The sequence below is a fragment of the Diadema antillarum genome, unplaced genomic scaffold (genome assembly GCF_040938485.1).
Source record: "Diadema antillarum isolate AM-2024a unplaced genomic scaffold, OU_Dant_1.0 seq00000620_RagTag, whole genome shotgun sequence".
NCBI classification, from domain to species: domain Eukaryota; kingdom Metazoa; phylum Echinodermata; class Echinoidea; order Diadematoida; family Diadematidae; genus Diadema; species Diadema antillarum.
The window spans coordinates 1,117,857-1,143,346 of record NW_027271543.1 but is presented as its reverse complement, the minus strand read 5'-3'; the positions used below and the strand labels follow the sequence as shown (position 1 = coordinate 1,143,346).

The following is a 25,490-nucleotide window of genomic DNA, read 5'->3' as shown; positions in this document are numbered from 1 at the left end:
AGAAAGAGAGAGAGAGAGAGAGAGAGAGAGAGTAGGCCTACTGTGCATTGGAATACGAATCTCTGCTGTGCAGCGATATTATGATCGCTATAAAAACGATCAGTTCGATGAGCAAAGCACGTGCTTGCCCTGCCAGCAGTGAGTGCGCCATGTGGTTCCAACATACTCATCTTGTGTGCCCAGCGTGTTTTTATCACAGAACTCTTGTGTGTAGAGTTCTGTCGTTTTTACGTTATGGTCAATTCATGACGTGTGAGTGCTTCGACTTGACGCCTGTGAGATTGACAGGTGCCGTTTACGAGAATAAAAACTGTCAGTAGTGACTATCAATCCCAAAATCAGTTGCTATATAATAATCAGACTAATTACTTAAATGTAGAGTTACATGTAGTTACATGTATTTCGAATGACAATGCGCACATCCCCTTTATCATCACACTTTTGATACGGCGGACAGAAGGCCGTTAAATTTCATTTCAATGATTCGATACAATCATAGCTTTTAAAAGGTCCAATTAAACAAATTGGATATGAAATCACGGTTACAGCTCGTTATTCCGAAGGTTCGTTAGTAAGGTTCTTTAGTCCGAAGGTTTGTTAATCCGAAAATGAAATAAGGTTCGTTATTCCGAAGGTTCGTTAATCCGAAAATGAAACAAAGCTCGACTTACTTCGAAGGTTCGTTACGGACCCTATATCATTTCGGATCCTATATCATTTCGGATCAACGAACCTTCGAGATAACGAACCCTATTTCATTTTTGGATTAACGAACCTTCGAAATAACGCCGCAAATGTTCGAATTAACGAACCTTTTTTCGTTTTCGGATTAACGAACCTCTATGGTTTAGGGAATTTATGTGTTTCGGATAAACGAACCTTCGGAATAACGAACCTTCGGAATAACGAACAGCACCCGAAATCACAACGTCTTTATCTTGTTAAGATATAAGACAAAAAAAAAAGGTCCCTCAGTTCATGAACTTGCAATGTTTCTTTATTGCGTGTGTTTCTAGCTTGTATTTGGCACTCACGGAATGAATGCGCGTACAGTATATGGTAGGCTACATACTCGTGCTCTTGTTGTTGCTGAACATTTCCCCTTCACAGTGATTGTGTGGCATGATCGTTCAGTATGTTCAGATGGTGTTAGTGCGTTGATTAAAATGTTACCACAATAGATGCACGTGTGCTATAACAACGATCTGAGGTCTTTGCTACGCGCTGCTTTCTTGTTTACAAACATTGAATCTTGGTGAACTTAATTCACTATCGTCCCCATGCTAACATGCAAAAGAAGAAAACGCTTTTGTTCTTGTTTATGTGTACCATGCAGTGAACAGAAGGTAGACCTGTAAACTGTGCCGCTAGGCCCTAGCTGTAGTTTGCACTTTGACGGATTGTCACTGCTCGTCTACTATTCGAAGCGAAATGAAAATCAAACTAGAGATCTCGTGCTGTATACTTTCTCGTACTGTGTACTATATACCATATTTAAAATGCAATTTGTGGTAGTACTTGTCAACGCTGTGTTTTTGGCTCAAACTTTTCTCTCTCAAACTTACTTGGTTACGCAGGGGCGGATCCAGGGAGGACCGCAACCGGCGCCCGCCCCCCCCCCCTTTATTTTTTTTTTTTTTTTGTTGAAACAAAAGAAATGTAAAAAAAAAAAAATGGGGGAGGGGTGCGTGCGCCCCCCCTTTAATTTTGTAAACGCGCCCCCACTTTACGGAATTCCTGGATCCGCCCCTGTTACGGGATAATACCTATCAGAATTGTGATTTTGGTGCAAGCTGCATGGCAGTATTGATTTTGAGACACTTCTATGGTCCGTCAGCACCTGATTCTCTTTATGTGACGATGTGCACGTGAAAAGCATTCAAACTTTCCCATGTTTTTGCTCTTGCGTTAAAGGCGTATTAATTCACCACGTACATGAAACAAAACCCCCATAGTTCTGAAATGTGAGTTATAGGGATAGAAACAACCGCTGGAAAAAAAAAAAATGAATCCGTATGATCGAAAATACAGTACACTATGTGAACGGTTACAGTTTGCTATTCCGAAGGTTCGTTAATCCGAAAATATGAGGTTTGTAACTTGTTATTCCAAAGGTTCATTTATCAAAAAATGAAATAAGGTTCGTTATGCCGAAGGTTCGATAATCCGAAAATGAAACAAAGGTCCTAATTCCGAAGGTTCTTTACAATCTATAAGAGAAATACTGATATCTCCTTATATTCTAGGCTTTATTACAAAAAATTATGTAGGATGCTTTGCACAACGGACCTATTATGCATCACATGTGATATCTAAAACATCTTTTAAATCACTGCTCCCAAAGGTAAACATATGACCTTTGTGTATCTACTCGTTTGTGTGTATGTGTGTGCGTGTGTGTGTGTGTGGGGGGGGGGATAGTTTCCTCCTTCTTCTTCTTTATTGTTAGAGTTTATCTTAGTTGATCTTGATACAGTGTACCTCTTTCGGTGCGCCCTTTCTCTTGTTATGTCACTTCATCTGTTTCTACATTTTGCAGCAAAGTAATTTGTTCAAGCATTGTGTATGTCCTCGTAACCGTAATGTGTCATTTTGCTGCGATGAGTTGGTTCTAGTAGGCCCTATTATCGCTGTGAGATGTAATTTTTGTAATAACGTGTTGAGAATAACAGATTTTTGTTTCTGAACGAAAGGAAAATGACGGAATTGTTTTGATAACCAATGTGGATGACGTGTTGAGAATTCTGATTCCTGTTTCTGAACGAAAGGAAAATGACGGAATTATTATTTTGATAACCAATGTGGATGACTACCTTCTATAAGTGATTTTGGTGTGAAAAGAGAGTTTGCTCAAAGAAACGCTTCTCATGAATGGTCAACGAAACAAAATACATCATACAATGCAACGTGACTCGCGTGCATTTAGCAAACGAAATGTCTAGACCTTTAAGTTCAAGTAAAATGCATAAAACACAGAATAAGAAAGCAGACAAACTAACAAATATGGAATTAATGACCGCAGACGTAACGTAGGAAAACCTGACACCTATGCTTGAAGAAATTCCCACAAAAGCAGAGCGCAAGATAAAAGAATACATGTGCGTAGTCCATACAGGTCGTGATGCGCTCGGTCGAAATGCGTATGTCGCAGTAAACGAAATTTTAGGCATGTCTGCACATGTATATATAAATACTTGAATTCTACATACATTGTATAGTTTTATCTTTACAATAATATATAAAACAACCCCTTTCCGCATCCCTAGAAGTCATAAAAGAAAAAAAAAAAGAAAATCGCCCTTAAAGTTCAGGTTATGTTCAAGCTCACAACCCGTTCCCCCCCCCCCCCCATGATGCAACAGTCCTGCTTAGCGACGGCGTTAACGCTTCATCGCACACACATAAATGGCGACAGCTTGGGTGTGTGAGAAAATTCATTCTTAAATGGATGCACCCCCATGGCACTCAGGATTATCACTGACCCTCCTATGCCTTTTGTCTATCCACCCTCCTGCTTTAATCCCCCTCCCTTCACCTGTTGGCCTCCTTGCCCATGACCTCCCATCCTCTCCTTTTGTTTTCTTTGTTCCGTGTCCCTAGCCTGTCCCTGACTGTTCGTGTTGTGTGAACTTCTTTATAATGTGATTGCTTTCCCTGCCTGATTATCATTTTGCCTCTGACGAAGATTCTTCTGGAATCAAAAGCTCAGGCCCCTTTAGAGTATAGACTCCATTTTACTCCTTTGGCACGCCACTGATATTCGATAAGCAGTTTTCAGCATTTTTGTGTTTGTTTGTTTTGTTTTTGTTTTGTTTTGTTTTGTTTTGTTTTTTGCTACAGATAATTAGCCAATCACAAGACAGATATAATTCGATTCTAACCAATACCAAAATACGGTTGCCTGAATGTAAACTTTGGTGTGTTTGTGTTGTGTGTCGGCTGCAGTGTAGTTTGAAACAACAGAAACAGAAAAAAGAAAGAGGCACGCAATGTGTGCTATATACGAAAAGCCTCATTTACCGAGAAAGTTGATCGCTTCCATTCTCCTCCCATGGCATGTTGTTGTCAATGGAAGCTAAAGAGAATGCTTTTAGCAAGTATACCAGTACCTAAAGAGGACCTGAGGAACCCGTTGTTTTGAATGCTGTGCTCGGTACGAGTTCAAAACGCAGTCGAAGTTATCAGAATGCCATTATAATAGAACTGATAGCTCTATAGAAAACTTGTTTAGGTCAGTAAAGGTTGCTGTAATGCAATCTTTGTGGAATTGACTCATTACATCTGAGCATTTTGAAAAACGTGTAGAGTACTTTCGTTTTGCATATAAATGTTAAGAAATAGTTTGAACTATGAAAATAAAAAAGTATGGTTACTTCAACGATGTTGAATAGTTCGATTAGCCGTGATGCATAAAGTGAATTCATGAATTCATCTGACTAATCCTTACCGATTGATGATCACTTCTATAAGCCAACAGTTAAGCTGAACTGCTTTGGAGTGATAAGACAGGTAAACGATGAAAACTTGGTACATGTTGTATGCTATTATAATTATTATAAAATCCTGTAGCCAGAACTGATTTTACGATCATCTTTAACCTTTCAGAAAGTTCCAGTTTTCAACTTAAATAGTAGCGATAGCTTGTAAGAGTAAATTAGCATCCCTCTGACTATTTTTGGTCAATATGCATACTCTTAACCCTATTCTAACTGGGTGGGGGGGGGGGGTCAAATGGGTCAAATTGACCCCCCCCCCCCACGTTTCGCGTCACGATTCTGCAACGCGCAAAGATTTTGCCGCGTCGTTTCACAACTTTTTTCATTGAAGTCTTCCGCATATTTTGAGACCAAATTTGCGACGTCTGAGTACACCGTTCTGAAGTTACGTAATGTTATGCAAATGCATGTCAACCGGAAAACAGCTCAAATTCATGATATCGTGTGCAAATTGAATGTAAATTGTGTTTTGGGGGTTAAATTGATATAAATTATAGTATTTCATCTTTGAACCATTGAAATTAATCAATTCTATATAGTGTAGATAAGCCTGAAAAAGTGCCTGCAACAAATTTTGAAAAACAACAGAAAACACAAGGTCGAACAATCAATAAAATACATAAGAAATTAACAAAACAATAAAAAACAAAAGAAATTGGTTTTGACTGTGCTTTATTTTTAAATGAAAATTGGTTTATATGTCTTCAGGAATTTTGACACAAAAATTTAGCAATACTGCAGTCTTTTTTATGGAGTTATAGGTGAAAATATGATTTCATGCACAACTTTGCATAATCAATTTATTAAAAATAGAAAGGCAATATTTTTCTATTGTATGACCATGTAATCTTGTAGTTGACATCCAGCTCTATCTTCAGGAAAAATTTCGCAGCGATCGCGCGATCGGTGGCCGAGATCTGAAGGGGGGGGGGGGGTCACCCCCAGTAAAAACTCCTCCCAGTTAGAATAGGGTTAAGCCAGCTGGACAGAGCGATCAATGGGCGCGATTATCACCACGCGTGGTTAACCTAAACAATGCTCGGCCGGCTTGTTCGGTTTCAGTGTTGTTTATTTCCCCCTTTTAAAAACGAAGGTTCCTTAGTCCAGCCATTGTTTTCGCTTCCTGCTCAAGACATTGAACAGTTCAGCAAAGCTGAAGTTTAGATCACTAAACGGCGACATGAACTCATGATGATAATAGGACTTAGATCACAGCCGAAAGTGCGCTCCTTCATTACTCTAGAATGAGAAAGAATACCCTGTCTGTGTTCAAAGTTGGGTTACGGACGATGAAAAAAAAAAGGTTTGAATCATGAATTGTCGGATGACGTCGGCAGATTGATGATATAAATATTAGCGTATCATGGGAAAGATTAAGTAATGATGAGCCCAATGATATCGCAGGGCTCCAAACTAATTTTTATTTTTGACCACCAAAATCATTGATTTCTATTTTTTTTTTGGTGGCCAAAAAAATCAAGAAAAACATAGGAAAAACTAAATCGGTCCTACTAAAAACAATTATTAAGCATTACTGACGTGACAGGTACCCATGTCTAAAATAAATGAATACAAAAGTGGATCATCTCAATCACCATTATTCTGAATTCTAAGATTTAGCAAATAGGCTTATAGATAATTATAAAAGTTGATGCCTATGCTATTAGGTGGTCATAGCTTACTTTTGGGATGAGAAAGTGGGAGCATTTCCAGATTGTTTGTTTTAGCATTGTAAAGAGCCGAAAGTTACCGCTATTCATTTCTGATTGTAAAAGCAATCATCCAACATTTACTATAGTATGTTAGAACCTTACGGAGCCGAATATTACCGTTAATCATTTTCAAATACACTGTATAAAAGCAAACAACCGACATTCATTTTAGCATCTTATGGAGCTGAATGTTACCCTTATTGATTTCCGAATGTGAAGCAAACATCCTCTATTTATTTAAGCATCATACTGAGCCTATGTATACCATTATTAAATCATTTTCAAATGTGAAAGCAATAATCTGTTATTTATGTTAGCATTGTACCAGAGCTGCCAACCGTTCCGAAAAATTCGTATACGAAAAATCGAAGGGAATACGACAATATGAAAACGTCCTTAGAAAGTACGAATTCACAGTGGGGCAAAATAATGGGTAAAAATATAGCAAACGCACGTCGCATGTGCCATGTTATCTGTATTCAGCTGGGATATCGATGCAACGCGTACGCACCGTATGTGGAAAGCGCTGAATAGAAAAATGTGCGCACACGCATATCGCTGCTTGCGTACTGTGTACACCGAACAGAACTTCGCGCGCGTGAATCCCTGTCGCCTACGGACCCTGGATGTTTACATGGATCGCCGTGGTATCCCAATTAGCCAGCTGCCACTACAGTACCGTATGAGGCGGGGTGAAAGCGTCCCGTTGTGCAATGTCTGCTTCTTTTTCTCTTCTTTTCATCCTCTTGTCTCTTGCCTCCCAAGTACGAAATGATTTTTAGAGTGTTGTCTGTTTTTTTTTATAACGCTATTGCATCATTTTCTGCGAGGAAGTTGTAGAGGTGAGTTTCTGTTCGTGTATTGATGACTGATGTGTGCACTGCCCTCTGCAGTATATGTGCAGGTGAAAAGCGTTCGAACTTTCTTTCCAGAGTATCGTGGAAACTCGATTATTTCTAGGCCTATTAAAGGAGATCTCATATAACAGAATACTTATAACAAACTATTTTCCCGTCAAAATGAATCAATTTCCTTTGTTTTGTATCGTTTATTGACTTGATCCCATAAGATCTCGTCGCAATACCGAGTTTTATATGTGTGTTTATTTTCGCGTAGCTTTCGGTGCTGCAAAACTTTTGCTAGGGCCTAAGCTTACTACTAAACTTCGTTTTATTTCCGTCGTTTCTCACACCTCGTTTAGTACGATTTCTTAAATTTTATATCACTTTATCTGTTCCCTTTATACTTTGAAGTATTTAAACGTAATTCTCTTAGTGTCTCGCACTGTTATTTTCGTAACGGCGATTTCTCCGCTTCGCTGCAATCGAAGCGACGGAGTTTGATCCCAGTCGCTTCGATGTGCTATTTGCTGTCTTTTCTAAATGTTTGTGTTGTTGGGAGGTGTTGATACTTTGTATTTATTATTGAGTTTCCTAGGTATTTATCTCGAGGGATTATGCGTGTTTCTTAATGTTGATCATAGGAAAAGGCTAAAATGATCTTGAGTGATGTCTGATAGTGATGATAACTATGCTTGTGACTGGTGTAAAAAGACGGCTTCCTGTGAATGCTCAGCGTACGTGACGTTTGTTTTATTTCCCTTTCCCTCTAGTCTTCTTTCCCCCTTACTCTTCTTTCCCCTCTCAAGAATGATTTAAAAAAAAGAAATTACGTACACCTCACAACAAAACGAACCATGTGCTATAGCAACTTTCGTAAAGTTAAATCTAAATGTTCAATATCAGCAAAGAATAAGGCGAAAACACGAATGACAATAAATAAAAGCGAAGAGATTGTGTATGCAGTCTCTTCGGCTCGAAGAAACTTGACACCCCACCCCTCTCCCTTGTGGAAATTTCCACAAAAGCAGGTGCCACACCCAGGTGCGTGCCAGACGAAAGAATGCGCGCATTGGAATAAACAGCGTGTAAGTATCCTGGAAATATCGATCGAAGAACCAGCTCATTAGTTGAATTAAAGGAAAAATTCCAAAGATATCATGGTTCTATGTCTATAGCCTTTCTTTTGGCGCATAGTAGGGAACATCGAAGAGTCGATTATAGTGTACTTGATCGAATATCTAATGTTCCCTGAACAATAACAAAAGGATTGATTATTTAGTCAATTAAAAATGCAATCACAGAAATACATGAAAGGTCTCGTATGCCCAGACAAATTCACTACGAGAAGGTCCAATGAGATGCAGTCATCACCTGGTTAGACAGCAAAATACAACGTGTAATGACAATTAATTTCAGTTCACGCGCATCAAAACTGCTTATTACTTTTCAAAGTTTTGGCTATCAACATTCGTTCGTGGGTGTATTTTGTTTGTTTGTTTGTTTTGTGTGTTTTTCCCTCGTGAAAGACGTAATGATTTCTTCATATCGAACGTAAATTGCATGTTTACCGTAAACAAGCCATTCAGCTCAGCTCAGCTATGGCGCATTCGATCCATCGAACTTGCAGTAACCTCTTATAGGCAGGAGCACATGGCGCATTCATTTAAACTTGAAAATGAAGCCACGTGTTTGCACCACATCGGCGCTTCCACACACAGCGCGGCATTTTGCGATCATCGTTATAGCAGACTTTCCGATTCCAGTCAGGGGAAAAGGAATTGGAATACTTCGAAAAATACTGATGTTTAAAATCCAATAAAATGAAAAAAGCCTGAAAACAACGCATGATTATGTTTTGATAGTACATAATTGGAAACACAGAACAGAGTTTTGCATCCGCTCACACAGAAGCTCTCTTGAGAAGATCAAGCATTCCCCGTCCCCTGCTAGAAAATGGAAGCTTCCATAATCAGCCCAGAAAGATTTTGGAGGTACAAACTTGCACTTGTACACATTGCGAGAAAGCAATCAATCAACGCTGAACATTGCGTAGTTTAGAATCTTTATCGTGCTGGTGACCAGCTGGATGCTTCGGCATGTGTCATAACGTTATGTTTAGAGCCTGTTGGCCTCATAGCAAAAAGAGGGAGATTGAAAAAAATACGAATTCTGGTGGAAAATACGAATTTTGGAGCTGCTGAGTACTAATTTGTGCTTCGAAAGGTTGGCAGCTCTGTCGTATACGGAGCAGAATTTAACAGTTAGTCATTTCCAAATATAAAAGCAAACATCCGACATCTATTTTATCATCGTACGGAGCCGAATGTCACTGTTGTCCACTTGCGAAAGTGAAATGAGTCATCTGACAATTATTTCATCATATCGTACGGGGCCGAATTTTGAACGTCAAGGCAGACATCAGACAGTTTTGTGTGTGTGTGTGTGTTTTGTTTTGTTTTTGTTTTGTTTTTTACCATCAAACGCAGCCAAATGTTACTATTCATTTCGAAATGTAATACACATGTAGCAAATATCCGACATTTATTTTAGCATAGTACGGAACAGAATGTAACTGCTATTCACTTCCAAACGTAAAAGCAATCATGTGACATTAATCATTTTGGCATCTTCCGGAGCCGAATGTTATTGCTATTTATTTGCGAAAGTACATAGCAATATAAATTATAAGCAAGCATCCGACATTTATTTAAATATCGTACGGAGTTGAATATTATTATCATTCATTTCCGAAAGTCGAAGGGAGCTGATTGTTATTGTTATATTTCGAACGTAAAACCGAATATCAGACATTTATTTTATCATCGTATATACGGAGTTATTTTTGTTATTAATTTCCGAACGTCACAACAAACATGCGTTATTTATTTTAGCATCTTCCGGAGCTGAATGTTATTGCTATTTACTCTTGAACATAAAAGCAAACATCAGACATTTATGTTATCATATACACGGAGTTGAATATCATTGTGTTCATTTCCGAACCATCGAACGCAGCTGAATGTATACTGTTATTCATTTCGAAATTTAAAAGCGAACATCCGACAGTTATTTTAGCATCGTATGGAGCAGAACATTACTGCTATTCACTTCCGAACGCAAAATCGTATATACGGAGTTGAATATTTTTGTTATTAATTTCCGAACGTCACAGCAAACATTCGACATTTATTTTAGCATCTTCCGGAGCTGAATGTTATTGCCATTTACTCTTGAACATAAAGGCAAACATCAGACATTTATGTTATCATCGTATACACGGAGTTGAATATTATTGTGTTCATTTCCGAACCATCGAACGCAGGTGAATGTTACTGTTATTCATTTCGAAATTTAAAAGCGAACATCCGACAGTTATTTTAGCATCGTATGGAGCAGAATATTACTGCTATTCACTTCCGAACGTAAAAGCATTCATCTGACATCTATTTTGTCATCTTCCGGAGCCGAATGCTATTGCTATTTACTTTCGAAAGTACAGGCAATCATCCGTCATTCATTTTATTATCGTAAGAAGTTGAATATTTTTGTTATTTATTTCCGAACGTCAAAGGGATCATTCGACATTTACTTTAGCATCTTCGGGAGCTGAATGTTATTGCTATTTACTTCCGAACGTAAAAGCAAACATCAGATATACATTGTATATTTTATAAACGTATATACGGAGTTGAATGTCATTGTTATTCATTTCCGAACATCAAAGCAATCATTGAACATTAATTTTACCACCGAACGCACCTGAATGTTACTGTTATTCATTTCGAAATCTAAAAGCAAACATCCAACAGTTATTTTAGCATCGTATGGAGCAGAATATTACTGCTATTCACTTCCGAACGTAAAAGCAATCATCTGACATTTATGTTAGCATTTTCCGAAGCGGAATGTTATTGCTATTTATTTTCGAAAGTAAAAGCAAATATCCGTCTTTTATTTTATCATCGTATGGAGTTGAATATTTTTGTTATTCATTTCCGAACGTCAAAGGGATCATTCGACATATAGCCTACTCAAGCATCTTCCGGAGCTGAATGTTATTGCTATTTACTTTCGAACGTAAGAGCAAACATCCGGCATTTATCTTATCGTCTTACGGAGTTGAATATTATCATTCACTTCCGAACGCCAAAGCAAACATTCGGTATTTATTCCAGTATCATACGGAGTCAAATGTCACCGTGATTCATTTCTAAAATCAAAAGTAAACATGCGACATTCATTTTTGCGTCTTACGGAGCCGACTGTTACCGCTGTTCATTTTCAAAAGTAAAGGCAAACATCCGACTTTTTTTGTAGCCCGATTGGCCCACCGAATTTTCAGCAATGAAATTTTGGTGGCGCAGGTCGTTAAAAGTCGTGAATAGCGAGATGATCGTATAGGCCATGGGGTGAAGCTGAAAAAGAGGCTTAGAAAATGGGTTTCGTTCCAGCAACACTGGCACTACTTTCTGAATGCGGAAATGTGATGTTTTGTACATCCTAAATATACTGTAAAAAGTTCTCCTCGAAATATCCTGTAGTTTTTGCGAAAATCCATATTTTATAAACTGCGACCAGCAGCCTAATACACATATCGTAATGGGGCTGTGAACTGTAGCATACAGGATTATGACAGAAGTTTTATCGCGGACAAATATCAACTTAAAATCGGGAAAAAATCTTCAATTTGAAGACTTTTTAATAAATTTGAAGTATTGATAACAGAGTTCGTGCAAGGTTTGCTTCTGCAAATAGTTCTTTTCTGTTCAAATTGATGACTAAATGTGACTCGGTCGAGAGGAAACTGGGAGAACTACGCTGAAATGACGGTCAGCGCAGGCGCACACATCACTGCGCACAAATTTCGAATCCATTGACTGGATATTAGATGTCTGTGTGTGCATGCGCTGGCCGTCAATTCAGTGTAGTTCTCCCAGTTTCCTCTCGACCGAGTCACATTTAGTCATCAATTTAAACAGAAAGGAACTACTTGCAGAAGCAAACCTTGCACGAACTCTGTTATCAATACTTCAAATTTATTAAGAAGTCTTCAAATTGAAGATTTTTTCCCGATTTTAAGTTGATATTTGTCCGCGATTAAACTTCCGTCATGATCCTGTATGCTACAGTTCACAGCCCCATGACGCTATGCGTATGGGGCTGCTGGCCGCAGTTATGCGTATATGGGGCTGCTAGCCGCAGTGATAGTTCCCATAGTATTTCTAAGCTGAAATACATATACACATTTGTAAAGCACTGCTTTTAGCCATATACCTAGAAAAAAAAAGTGAAGTTTTGGTTTAATAGTTGCATTATATCTCATGTTTCAGCTTTTCCTGATGCTGGCTATGCAAAGGAAGACAAGAGCAAAGTGGTTCGAGACCATAAGAGAGAGAGCACTGACTGACCGTCAGAGGTCAAGGCAAATGCCTTATATTCTGTTCAAAGACATGTTATTAATCAAATGACTAATCATTCAAGGCAAAAAAAAAAAAGAAAAAAAAATTCAGTGCGTTTGTTTGTGTGTGTGTCCGCGTGCATGTGGGAAAATCTTATTGTACACACACACACACCCTAGAGATCACATGCACACACACATACGCACACACATAGTTATGAAGATTCAATATACCCAAGTGTATTAAAATATTATTCTACATGCCTTGGTCATTTATCACATCAGCATCATAAAAAAGATTATCATAAACATGAACACACACAATAATATAATACATCGCATTGATCAGTGCATTACACATACACAGGTGCATAAAAACGCTGACATATTATATACACTCACACGCACACATACAAACTCATTTACACACATGAGACATTACTATTAAACAGATCATATTGTTTATCAGTAAACATGTTTTTCTTTTCTTCTTCTTCTTCTTCTTAAGAAGCTTTAATATACTTAGATCACATAGCAATCACGTTGTTCATGAAATATTATACAGTACTTTAGAAAATTTAATCTTCATAAAATTTCCTGAAGTTTTCATTGCTATCATTAGGTTACAACATGGTGGGACACTACCTCCTTTCATGTAAGATAGTTCAAAATGATAATCAGTCAAATTTTCTAGTTTTAATAAATTTCCTGGAACATTCCATGGTCCAAATATCCTTGAAAGGGTGTAAAAGTTTTGAAAAATGCCAATATATAAGATAAAGGCAAAATTATAGTTTACCCATTCATTAGTGAAAACTGTTGGATTCTGTATTGGAGGCAATGTGTACCTGAAAATCTTGGAGAGAATAAAACAGGTTTGGCATTAAACAATTATGATAACATTGCAATTAACTTCCAATATCAGAGGATCTGTGCAAACCTGACTCAACTTATGCACAATTTTCATTTGGCTGGTGTGTATTAGTTTTAGCAAACTGATTTTGTACTCACACCTACATTGTACTGACCTTTCTACATGAACATTCTGTTTCAGTATTAATAATAGTTACATATTTTTTTTTTTCCCAGAGTGGGAGAAACAAATTTTAATTGTAGTCATTCAGTTTTATGAAAAAAAAACACACTTAGGAAAACATCTTTGTTCTTAGAATAATTCAACCCTAATCAAATCATAATAGTGGGCAGAAATGTTTGCTAAAGGGCGAACAATCACATACTGAGGCAAGGAGTCAAAACATGTTGCATAAACATTGGCATTCAAAATACAGGAAGCAATCTGTATTACAAAGACATTTTATCATGCACAACTTTGGTAAGATGTCAATTTTTGAATATCAATCACATTGACCAAAGCATTGGTGCATATACAGTACATTCTGCTGTTTCTGAACTTTGCACTGAAGTTCTTTGTGTATGTGTGTGAATGTTTCAGTGGTGTATATATATTGCTCCATTTTATCAAGGACAACTTATAGTAACATGACAATGTTTTCATGCTTCAATATCAATCATATTAACCTATTTCCCTTGGCAAGTAATGAGCAGGTTGACTCTGTTGCAAATGATGCATTTTACAGGCAACACAGCAGAACCTGAAGAGCTTCCAGAAGAAAATCTTGATCTTGATGTGAGCGTCTTAGGGGAGGAAACAGATGCTCCTGCTGACGGACCAGGCTCCTCCTTCAGCTTTCGTTTCCTAGCGAGATTCAGGCGTTTGCTATCTATAAACCTCTTGTAGCACGTTTCATGGAATCCTATTTAATACAATGGAGAAATGAACAGCAATGATTAGCCGTTGGATTTTGTTAGGGGGAAAAAAAGGTTAAATGCTAGAGGGAGGGGTTGAACATTACACTCAATATATCATTAAATGTACCACGTACGGTAGACTATTGACTGCCAATATTTGAATCTTGTAATTACCAATAGGCCCTAGTACTATGCCAGGTAATCATTAACACCTCATGATCATTGTCATCATCAACTACTTCAACTTGTACTTGCAGTGCAATTACTGATTTTAAATTACATCTACAGCTTTCAGCACCTGATCACATGCAATATCAATTATCATAATTATGAATACAACTGCCTTATCATCATTAATGTAGTACTAGTAATCCTTGGCCTTTCACTATCGCCACCACCCATTGCTTTACAGTTTGGCACAGCATAATGGTAATCATATGTTTTAGGGAGTTTAGTTGTTGAAATTATGTTATTGTCATTGTTCAATGTTGGTTTTTTAGACCTATTTATATCAAATATTGATAAGTTAATTCAATGAGATGCTAAATGTGTGTTTTGAGGGGGGATTCGCCAATTTCGGGGTGAGAGAAACAGGATGGATTTCTAATATTAATACTCCATGGCCATGATTATGAAAATATAAATTTACATGCAGTTTTTTTTTTTACAGACCTTTTTCAATCCAGTCCTGTGTGTCAAGATTTTTACAAAATAATATCACCGATCAGCTACATCAACCTAACCTGGGCTGTCGCCTGTACATAGAACAACATGTAAAATTACATCTAGGCTACATTATAACGGCACTATGCCATGCCAAGGTGAAATTCAAGATAATTTATCTAAAATGTAACAGACACGCTAACGGCTAAGCTACTGCATTAGCGCCCATTATAACATACATAACATACACAAGCAACGTTCATAACATAGCTAACGTAGCACTTGTAGTCATCATGGTCATTAACATTACGCATATAACATGAGCGAGACTGCATTGCAGTGTCGACTGCTACGACTGTACGCACGTAAACTACTAACCTGTAAATTACTCAGTATCCTACGTAGGTTGCAGTCAGTCCCCCGAGCAGCTGAATCACTTCGTTCTGGTCTGCGATTTCACGGTCTCCCCCACTCAATTTGATCCACTCTTTGGCACACAAAATAGGTTTCGTCTATCTTAGGTTTGTCATAGCCGTGAAATTTTCAAACTTCATCGATGTTACATGCATAAAAACGCATCTTAAAAGTTTCGGCAGAGCAGACGACGTAGACGCGTCGACAGGCTCACAGGGGGCGGCCATTTTGACTCGTAAACGATAATTCTCGATTCGGATTGGATAACATACATCACATGATCGTTCGCGAATGAATATCGTACACGGCAAAGTGTACATATTCAGCTCCTCAGTGACAAAAAAGTTCACTGTTTTCCCCTAAATTACCAAAATACTACAGGAGGGTTTGTGTCGAACTTTTTCCTGTAGCCTTTTTGGTTATTTGTTTACACGTAGCTGTGAAGAAATTTTAGTGCCGCAGTTGTCGGAACGAAACAAGCGAAAAAACCAGCTCACCCCATGGCCTAGTAACCGATGTCGATATGTTCTAATAATTATTGATACTTGAGTGATGAACGCATGTGCACAACTTCCGCAGGTGTACTTCTTTAGAAAGTAGCGAACAATCAAGGCAGTGGACATCAGAGTGTGATTAAATCGAAAAGAAGCCCCTGAAATCGGAATTTGATGAAAATGGGCAAAGTCGGAACTCCATGAAATGTATTTTGATTGAGCGGTCAAAATAAAGCTTAACGGGAATGTGCCCTTGAATACCCTCGTCCACCCTCGTCCACCCTCGTCCAACCCGCGTCAATCGAGACGCAAATTCCCGAGGATGGATTATCCGTGCGGGCGGATGGACTCGTCCACTGAACGCGTATACCCGCGGGTACCCGCGGGGATACGCGTCAGTGGCCTCGTCCAGATCTCGGAAAAGCGTGACGTTTCCCGCGGTCGGCACTGTAGGTGGATCAATATCTAGTAATCGATGGTTCCTGGCAATCAAATTTTCCGACAAGCTGCATGCGTTTCACTTGCACGGACGATGGTTTGATACTACTATGGCCCAATTTGTTGATTATTGATAATCAATTTGTGAAAAATTATATGGCAACCACGACCAGAAGCTCTGAGCTTGTAATTCTTGCAGCAAACTTTTTTGGTTAAAAGTTTGCATTTTCTTCATTACCCAGATGAATTGTATTATGTTATTGCTATTTCATATGCAAATGTATACATTTTGGAGCAAAAATTTACAATTCTTCATGCACATGAACGACTATAATTTCACTTTCAAGCAATGTCCATGGGAACGACTAATAGTTTTTCAGGGCTGCTAGAGAATGGAGTATCGTTTGTGATATGGGACAGGAAATTATGATGTTTAGTCTGTGAAGAAAAGGCATTGAAATCATATGAATATTTCAGCTTGTAAAGCGTGTGTGATCTATTTGGTGGGATATGTTGTTCTAGCAGGAGAAATTCCACGGAGCCTTTTACTACTCCTTGATTTGCTTCACTTTTAAACAACTTCACATGCCATCTTGGTCACTTTGTGCAGATGGCAACGGCGACTGTCAGAGTTGCCACTCATCATGCGTGACGTGCAAAGGTGGCACTGCGACGGACTGCCTCTCCTGCAACTACTACAACTTCCTGGATAATCAGAACCGATGTGTGACGGACTGCCCGGTGAACTACTACCCAGACTACGAGAGTAACCTGTGTAGGCAGTGCCACTCTTCCTGCAGCACGTGTCTCGGCTCCAACCCAGAAGATTGCATTGAGTGTAGCCCCAGTGAGTCCATGCCTATCTCACTGTTTGCTTTATATTTGCACCATTTGAAAATTTCTTCTTTTTCAAAAGATGCTAGATCCACTTTTTGTGGTAAGGAGAAAAGCCTGAATTTTTATTTCACATGCTTTGATAAGAATTTTCGTACAATCAAGGACTATAATGTCCCATAATAGTACCCTGTAATGGGATAAAGAAAATCTGCCTTGGGAAAGTCTTCTGGTCTACACCGATTTGTAAAGAATTTGTATTTCTGTAGGTTTTCTGGATTTAGCAGCTTTTGGAACAAAACTGTAAGCATAGTGATAAACAACATATAAGTGATGTTTTAGTGACAAGTTTCTCTCATTTTATACATTCTGAGGATGTCATCTTTCCCTACTCCCCCCCCCCAAAAAAAGGGTATCATTCAAATGTTCTTATTTGGCATCATCACAAAAAGAACAAATAAAAGATACATTGCCTCATGTATGTTACATGCTAATCGTATATCTGGAACTATTTCTTTTTGTTTTAACTGTCATATCACAAGCGGTGCACCCATGAAATTTAAGCTGAATTATGTATTTATTTTGGAGCAAGCGCCATGAGCGCCTGACTTGGCGGATACCGGCGCTATACAAGACTTCATCATCATCATCATATATTGCACAGGGTGTAACGCAGAGTGTCTTGAGTTAGCAGGTGCACAAAGCTTGGGCCTGTTGAGAACAATTCGATATTGAGGGCAAGATTGTCCCAGATAGACAAATACTGAGTCATTAGCTGAGAATCCAGTAATCCAGCCTGTTTTTTGTTCATTTTTGTTTTGTTTGTGTTCATTTCATTTATCAGGGGAGGGGGGTGGGAGAGAGGAGGGCTAACTTTGTGAAGGTAGAACCAAGTCTTTGCAGCGGATCAGAAAGATGAATTTCATATGTTCGCCCCACGTAGGCACGTATATGCTGCTGCGCAATGGCCAGCTTTGTGTGGAGACATGCCCAGAGGGATTCTACGAGAGCGAAGAGCTGGGTTTCCGGGACTGCCGGCAGTGCTCCATTGAGTGCCTGGACTGCACCTCAAGTTACCTCAACTGCATCAGCTGCCGAGAAGGGACCTATCTCTACCAGCAGAGGTGCTTCAGCACCTGTCCAAGGTATGCCCACTCTTGTTGTGCTCTCTTTGGGTCGGGAGTGGGGTGGAGGAGTGTATAAATGACACACACACAAAAAAAAAATTTAAAGCAGGGATGCATCACCTGTTGTTTGAAGTATGCCCATTCCTTCACCCTTGAGATTAATTTTTCTTTGGAAAGTGTTTTATCTATTTCTTTTTTTCTGTGATTTGTTAAAACTTTCTTATGGGGTGGGGGGGGGGGGACAGGAGCTGTGTTTGGCATAGCAAAGTGTAAATTGTATATCAGCATACACGTTAACCATATTGAGTTTTACACTCAGCTCAGTCTGTAGCTGCCTGTGTTTGCTGGTGCTGCTGCAGGAAACTTATGGGCTGTGGCAGTTCTCTTCATGAGTGTGGTGATGATAGGGCTAGACCTACAAAGTTTGTATGCTGATATGACGTTGAGGATTACTTGTCGTCTATTTACCATAGGCTAGGATGACCTCTTGACATCCATCCCCTTTCTGCAAAATGTGGAGCAGTTGAAGGGATGTCACATACACAACTCAAACATGAAATAAAAAGATGATTTTTTTTTTTAAAGTATATGGCACTATGTGCCCGGTTGATGCTGCCTATTGCTAGTCACCTAGGACGAACCATGGGGGGTTGGCATCATTTTGTGTGTGTGTGTGTATGTGGGTGTGTGTGTGTGTGTGTGTGTATGTGGGTAGGTAGGTAGACCACTTCATCAGGTTAGCATCCTGCTCTTTGCGATGAATGAATGACATGGGATCTTTTACTCGCCTGAGTTGTGGCTAACTCACGCACAGGACTTCCATTTAATGTCCTTTCGGAAGGACAGAAAAGATAAAGTATTTAGGGCAGACATTTCAATCCAGAAAATGAACGTGAAACCAGTCCTGAAAATGAATGTGAAACCAATCCATTTCCTTTTTGTTTTTTGGTGTAAATGGCAGTATTTTGATATTAACTTTGATTTCAGTGCACCTGACAAGACATGCCCTGATAGTATAGAAATTTGACAAAGTACCTTATGAATCACCATCTGTACATTATTGATGGAAATTGTCTTTTGGTTGATAATAAAAAAAGACTAGAAACATACTTGTAGAATATAGACATTCGCCAAGCAGCTCATTTCCACTCATTATACACGCATGAAAAAAATTGCCCAATTTCCCATTCTAACAATAATAATAATAATAATGATAGTGTATGCTTCTATAGTGCAACAATCCATATAGAAGCCTTTAGTTTATGTCGTCAACTTCCAGCTACACGGCGCTTCTCCTGAGTAGAGCACGCACTTCAGAGAGTGTACGCAAAACTCAAATACACTCAGCTTGCACTCCAAAGTTCATTGACCCTCTCTGCCAAAAGATAAAAAATCTTTCAAAAATTCAGAAAAATTCCCGCATCACTCCAAAAATTTCATCATCTGTTCCTGGTGTCATTAACATTTCCTGCAAGTTTCATTCAAATCGTTTACAACTGTTTGAGTTATTTTGCTCAAAGACAAATAAACAAACACTGATGAAAACATAACCTCTGTCCTTGGCGGAGGTACAAAGTGGTAAATTTGCTCGTCCTCCCAAAAATTTTAGATATTGATTAACAGTGTAAATAAGCCAGTTATTCATAACTAGGAATGTTACCCTCATTTACCAAAAAAAAATTGTATGTGACAGCTTATGGTACTTGGGCTTATTTTAGAAACACATGAAAGCTTTACCTAATACATGATAGGCAAATTCCACCTTAGGAATTGAAATTGGGATATGGTGTTTGGAGCACGAGTGGACTCTGGGGGCAGCAAGACATAAGTAAACTGGACTGCATTTTTTTGAAATATGCTCATATAAATTTGGCACAGTTCTGCACATCTTTGATTGACACTTCCCTCCCTCTTCACTCGTTTGTCCCTCACTCTTTGCTTACCTATCCGACAGAGCCGAGTTCAAGTTTGGTGAGATGTTTATGGTGTTTCAGGCAGTTGATTTTACCATTTTTGATTTGCCTGTCATCGCAACTGTAACCATCCTTATTGGTTTTTTGTTTTTATGAAGACCAGGCCTTTGTGCTCCGTGATCTCTTGTGAATGTTTATGGAGGAAAATTATTGCATGGAGACAAAATACTTGCATTATTCTGTGACTTGGTTGTCTTGCATGTTTAATTTATTGCTTTGCTTGGGCAAGGTTGAATATTGCTTGCTGTACCCTGACAACGTGCATGTGTAAAGATACCAGATTCATAAGATAGTTTATTTTATCTATGATTTTCATCAGATATGTGATGAAGCCTTCACCTGGAAGGCTACCATAAAGATTTATAATCTGCATGCTATTGTCATTAGAGGTTTTCCTTCTAGCATTGAAAATTTTTTGCACTTCAGTTTGTTTTCCCCAATTTTTAGGGATCACATTGTCATACCAAGCATAGAGGAATGTGTTCACTATTAACCTCTTGCATGTTTTTGTTTTTTGTTTTCACCTGATCTTGTGTCTGTTTGTACAGGCTAAAGATGTCCTTTACAGGAACTTTGTCTTCACGTTGCATATTTGCACCTCGCTAGAGGCAGAGTACAATATTACTGTTAGATGGCATATCTGCCACAAACCAAGGATGTATGTAAGCCTCATGATACAGGTAGATTCCAATGTTTGGGGACTGGAGATAATGAGTACCTGAATTTATTGTACAAAGTGCATTCATGCTATCTGCCAAGGTGTGTCAATCGCTCCAACAGTGCTCAGAACAGAGATACATCACTTGCAATACAATGCGTATATTGTATATTTTGACTGGTGAGGGATTATATTTGGAGTGAAAAGTGATGCAGATAGTATGGCTACATGTGCATTCAGATGGAAGAAATTGGAGTTTTGATTAATCAGGACTTATCCTTTAAAGCAATTAAAAATGCCACTTAATAGGCACAAGTACCTTGTACCTTTTCATCTGCATTCTTTGGCAAATAATATGCAAGGGATGCACAATGCACTCTGAAATGGTCCGCCTTGTTGGGTTGCTCTCAGAAGTACCTGTTCTAGATGAGACAAAGATCACTTTATCTCCCAAATCCATTAACAACTTTTGCAAAAGTCACTTGCAGGCAGTGTACGCAGCCATGCCCTGCGTTGTGACACTTTTTGTGAGCCTACACATGCAACTACATGTAGGTGCATCTGTGGGTGCATTCGAGCGCTCTAAAGCGAACCTTACTTAACTGAACTAAAGCATAAAGTACTGTGCCAGATTTAGAGCGTTCAAGCACTCTGTTGAGAAAGCGTACCTTATGTGCTATTTTTAGAAGGGGTCAAGCATTTTGGAGCAAAAGGGTCATTCACCTGGGGCGCTTGAAGCTGTCCCAAACAAAGAGAATGATGTTTTTGCATTGTGACGTATGTGCATGATATACGCATACTTTACAGCGAACTTTCGGTACGCTTTTGGAGCACATCGCGAAGTGGTCCACTTTTTGCTCGGTACACTACGGTACGGTACACATTAGTAGCGTTCGAGCGCTCCTCTGGCGCGGGTACGGTATGGTACGGTTCGCTTTAGGAGAGTGTTCGAACGCACACTATGACCATTTGAATGATGGGGAATGTTGTTAAAGATATGAAGAGGCTGCTCACTGTATTTTGGACTCGTTATACAGGCGGTTGTAACCATTTTAGCCATCTGATGTCTTGTGTTTCAGTGGATATGATGAGGATGCCAGAACCAAGCACTGCGTACAGCGAGACAGGCTGTGCCCACTCTTCTGTTTGGAGTGCGACGACTGGGGTGACTGCACAGGTAAGAAACTACATCTGTACAGTTTATTTATTTGAACTCCAGCTTTGGTGATGTCAACCACATTGTGTGTATAATTCATCAACAGTACTGCATGTTGCTTTCGAGTGCACTTCCATCCAAAAGAAATAAAGAGAAAAAAGAAGAGATGAAAGCTGGAAGTAGCACCAGAAATATTGTTTGCGTCCCCCCTTTACGGAATTCCTGGATCCACCCCTGCTATATTCAAGTTGCCTTTGACATATGGAGTAAAATGAAACAATCTGAATAGCAGAAGTTTCATCAAAATCAGACGTAGAAGGAGAAACTTTTGGGAATTTGTCCATAATGCTTCAATTTCGGTATACCTCGTTATGACATACTTCTCTCCTTGCATGTGTGCTCTGCACGCTCACAGAACAGTTGTACTTTTTAAAACTTTTGAAATTTTGTGCGAGTAAGAACTTCTTGATTTGGCTGCTCCCACCTGCCTTGGCTGCATGCATGCTAGCAAGAAGCACTGTCCACTCTAAGGGGTAAGCGAAGCATCTTCTGTTGCTTTGCACACTTACAGAGCAATTATACAAGGTGTATGGGCATTTGTATAATGCTTCTGTATACTCCTGTATCATGTTATGTAACTGTTTTTTATCCCAAAGTTGTTTACATTTTGCGGATTTATGTCAGGTTAACACGTGTGTGTGTCACACAAACACACACACACACTACAATAGCTTCTGACGGCATAAGCATTGAGAATTAAGGGTTTCTGGGACAAACACTGTACTCGGGCTCTACATGTATATAGCTCAGTCGGTAGAGCACCAGGCTGGCGTCCGGAGGTTCTCGGGTTCAAATCTGGATTGAATCCTATTTTCTGTGCTCAATTTTTCATATATGAATATATACATTTCTGGTCAGTATTCCTTTGTATTTTTAAGATGCACAGACATGTGGAAGAACAGCCTTTGGTTGAAGCATGTGCCTGTGTGGAAATAAAATGAATTAATAAAGGAATGAATTGCGAGTAAGCATTCTCTAGGACCTACATTAATCAAATAACTTCTTTGGTTGTGAATAAGTATGCGAATAGTAAATGCTCAGGACTGCCATGGTGTAAGATTTCATGTGAGGTGAAAAATAGGAGCGCTTCATGGCGCCAAGTTGAATAGTATGTGTGTCTCATCGTTCAGTGAGTGTAAAATTTTGTTCCACTGCATGAGTAAAGACTATACATTATTTGTTTTATGCAACACTTAGGACGTCAACAGGTGTGACCCTCTTAGATCACTGAATTTTAGCACAGAAACGACACCCATTTTCCTTGAAAGCTGACTGATTAGTGCAGTCAGAGTCAGCCGTGTGCATGTACGTATGTACACCAAACCGATTAATCTAAGTTAAATACAAAACTGAGTGACAAAATTCACGCTTGTAAGCAAACCTGTAATTGTTTACTGCGCACAGCACATGTTTGTTTATTTTCACAACAGAGCCATGCAATGGCACAAAAAACTTTGAGTCAATTTTAAGTTTAACACTGCAATCAATGGAAATTGGTAACATCAGCCATGCCATATCCACTTTTGCTCACAAAAATTTCCCAGCTGACAGACAGCATGCAATGGTACTTTTAAATGAATGCCATGTTATGGGCAATCGATCAATCAGATAGCCGCATTCTCTTTAGGTGTTGTATAAAACACTGTTAACTCTTTACATACCGGTACTGTGTGTTCAGTCAGCACTGCAATGTTTCTCCAGTGAGTTCTTCCAATCCTCTTGTGGTTCAAATCACAGAATGCGAAGCTGACTATGTGGAATACTTTGGCGAGTGCGTGAAAGAGTCTGAAATGGCCTGTCATCTGGACCAGTACATCGCATCCTTTGACGATAACAATGAACCCGTGTGTAGAAGCTGTCACAGTAGCTGTGCAACTTGTCTCGGCCCTGATGCCCAAGACTGTGTTTCCTGTGCAGATGGCCTTCATTTTCGGGGAAGTCGCTGTGTGACGGACTGCAATGCTGGCACTTACTTAGATAGCCTTCTCAGTGAATGTTTAGGTGAGTACCATGAGATTAACCCTTCAAATCCTTAAAGGGAACCTCTAGGTTGTGGAAGCTTTGTATTTACATATTTTCACTGTCAAAACACATGCCAATAAGATATCCATAGCATGGCTATAACAGTGGTTTCCTTGAAGAAAAAAATAGAGGAAATAATTGATGGCATCTAAGGAATTCATCAAGAATATGAACTCTGTGTCCAACTTTTGTCTGTTTGTGAATTTGAATGATACCTGTTTGGTTTACTGCTTATTGCTTCTAAAATTTGGGATTCTCTGTATCCACTGTGTGAGCTTTGGATCATGACAGGATCACAGGAGGATAGAGAGACTAGTGGCTGTGCTCCCTTTATCTTCGTGAATTGCTAGCACTTTTGCACTGACAACAGAGATAAAAGCAGTATAATTGATGTTCTATTCCCTTCATTTGTCCTGCCTCATCCGTGCAAAGTATGAGTATGCACAATATGAAGGAACACAGGTGTATCAATTTGGCCAACTTTGTAAATTGTTGATATTCTTGATTGGGCAGTTGTGCTGATATGACAAAAAACATTGTATGTTTTCAAAGTAGTGTGGCTTATTTTCAAAACTACTAAAACTGTCACAAACTGAACCCACAATTTATAATTTTGTCTCTCTATTTAAAAAACAAACAAACAAGTGAGTTTCTGGGAGTGCAGTGGTTACATCACAGAATCTCTTTGATGCAAGCAAACTGAACAATCAGCTGTGCTGCAAGACATGCTAACATGTATGTGGGGTTAACTTGACCAGCTTTACTAGTATTCTGTGTAACTGCGGTATTTTTCATCATTAGTGTAGACTGGGGGTATTGATGATGACATGAGTGAAACAGGAAATAATGCACATACTATAGTGTAAAAGACCTTCGTGTAAACCGCAATTTTTCTTTTCCTTTTTATTTTCGCTGCATCTCATGCCAGAGTGCCATCCAACCTGTGTGACATGCCTGACGGGCTCACCTGCCGACTGCACGTCCTGCCAAGATGGCATGCACTTAGATGGGCAATCCCAGGGATCCTGCCTCTTTGAGTGTGCGGAGGGCAAGTACATGGATGACAACGGACAATGTCAAAATTGCTATGACGGAAACAACTGCACCGCCTGCGTTGGTCCAGGAATGTCAGACTGTCTGGCGTGTCGTCTTGGAACCTACAAGATGGGTGGGTATAGCATGGCGATCGAAGCGCTGTGAAGAAATGAGGGATGGGATGTGAATGTTTGAGGACTCAAATGCAGAAACAGGCAGGATAGGCCAAGCAGTCAGAGAGGATTGATGTGTCTGAACTGATTGATTTCATGGATGAGATATACTGAATAGATGGAGGAATATATAGCTGGATAGAAGAAATGATGGACTGATGTTAATGACGGCGATGATGATGATGATGACGACGACGATGACGACAATGATGGTGGTGATGATAA

General features: G+C 39.2%; 1 pseudogene; it reads left to right on the top strand.

Moving 5' to 3' along the window:
• The window catches only part of LOC139736055 (proprotein convertase subtilisin/kexin type 5-like), an 89,338-nt pseudogene that overhangs the window by 51,982 nt on the left and 11,866 nt on the right, over window positions 1–25,490 (top strand).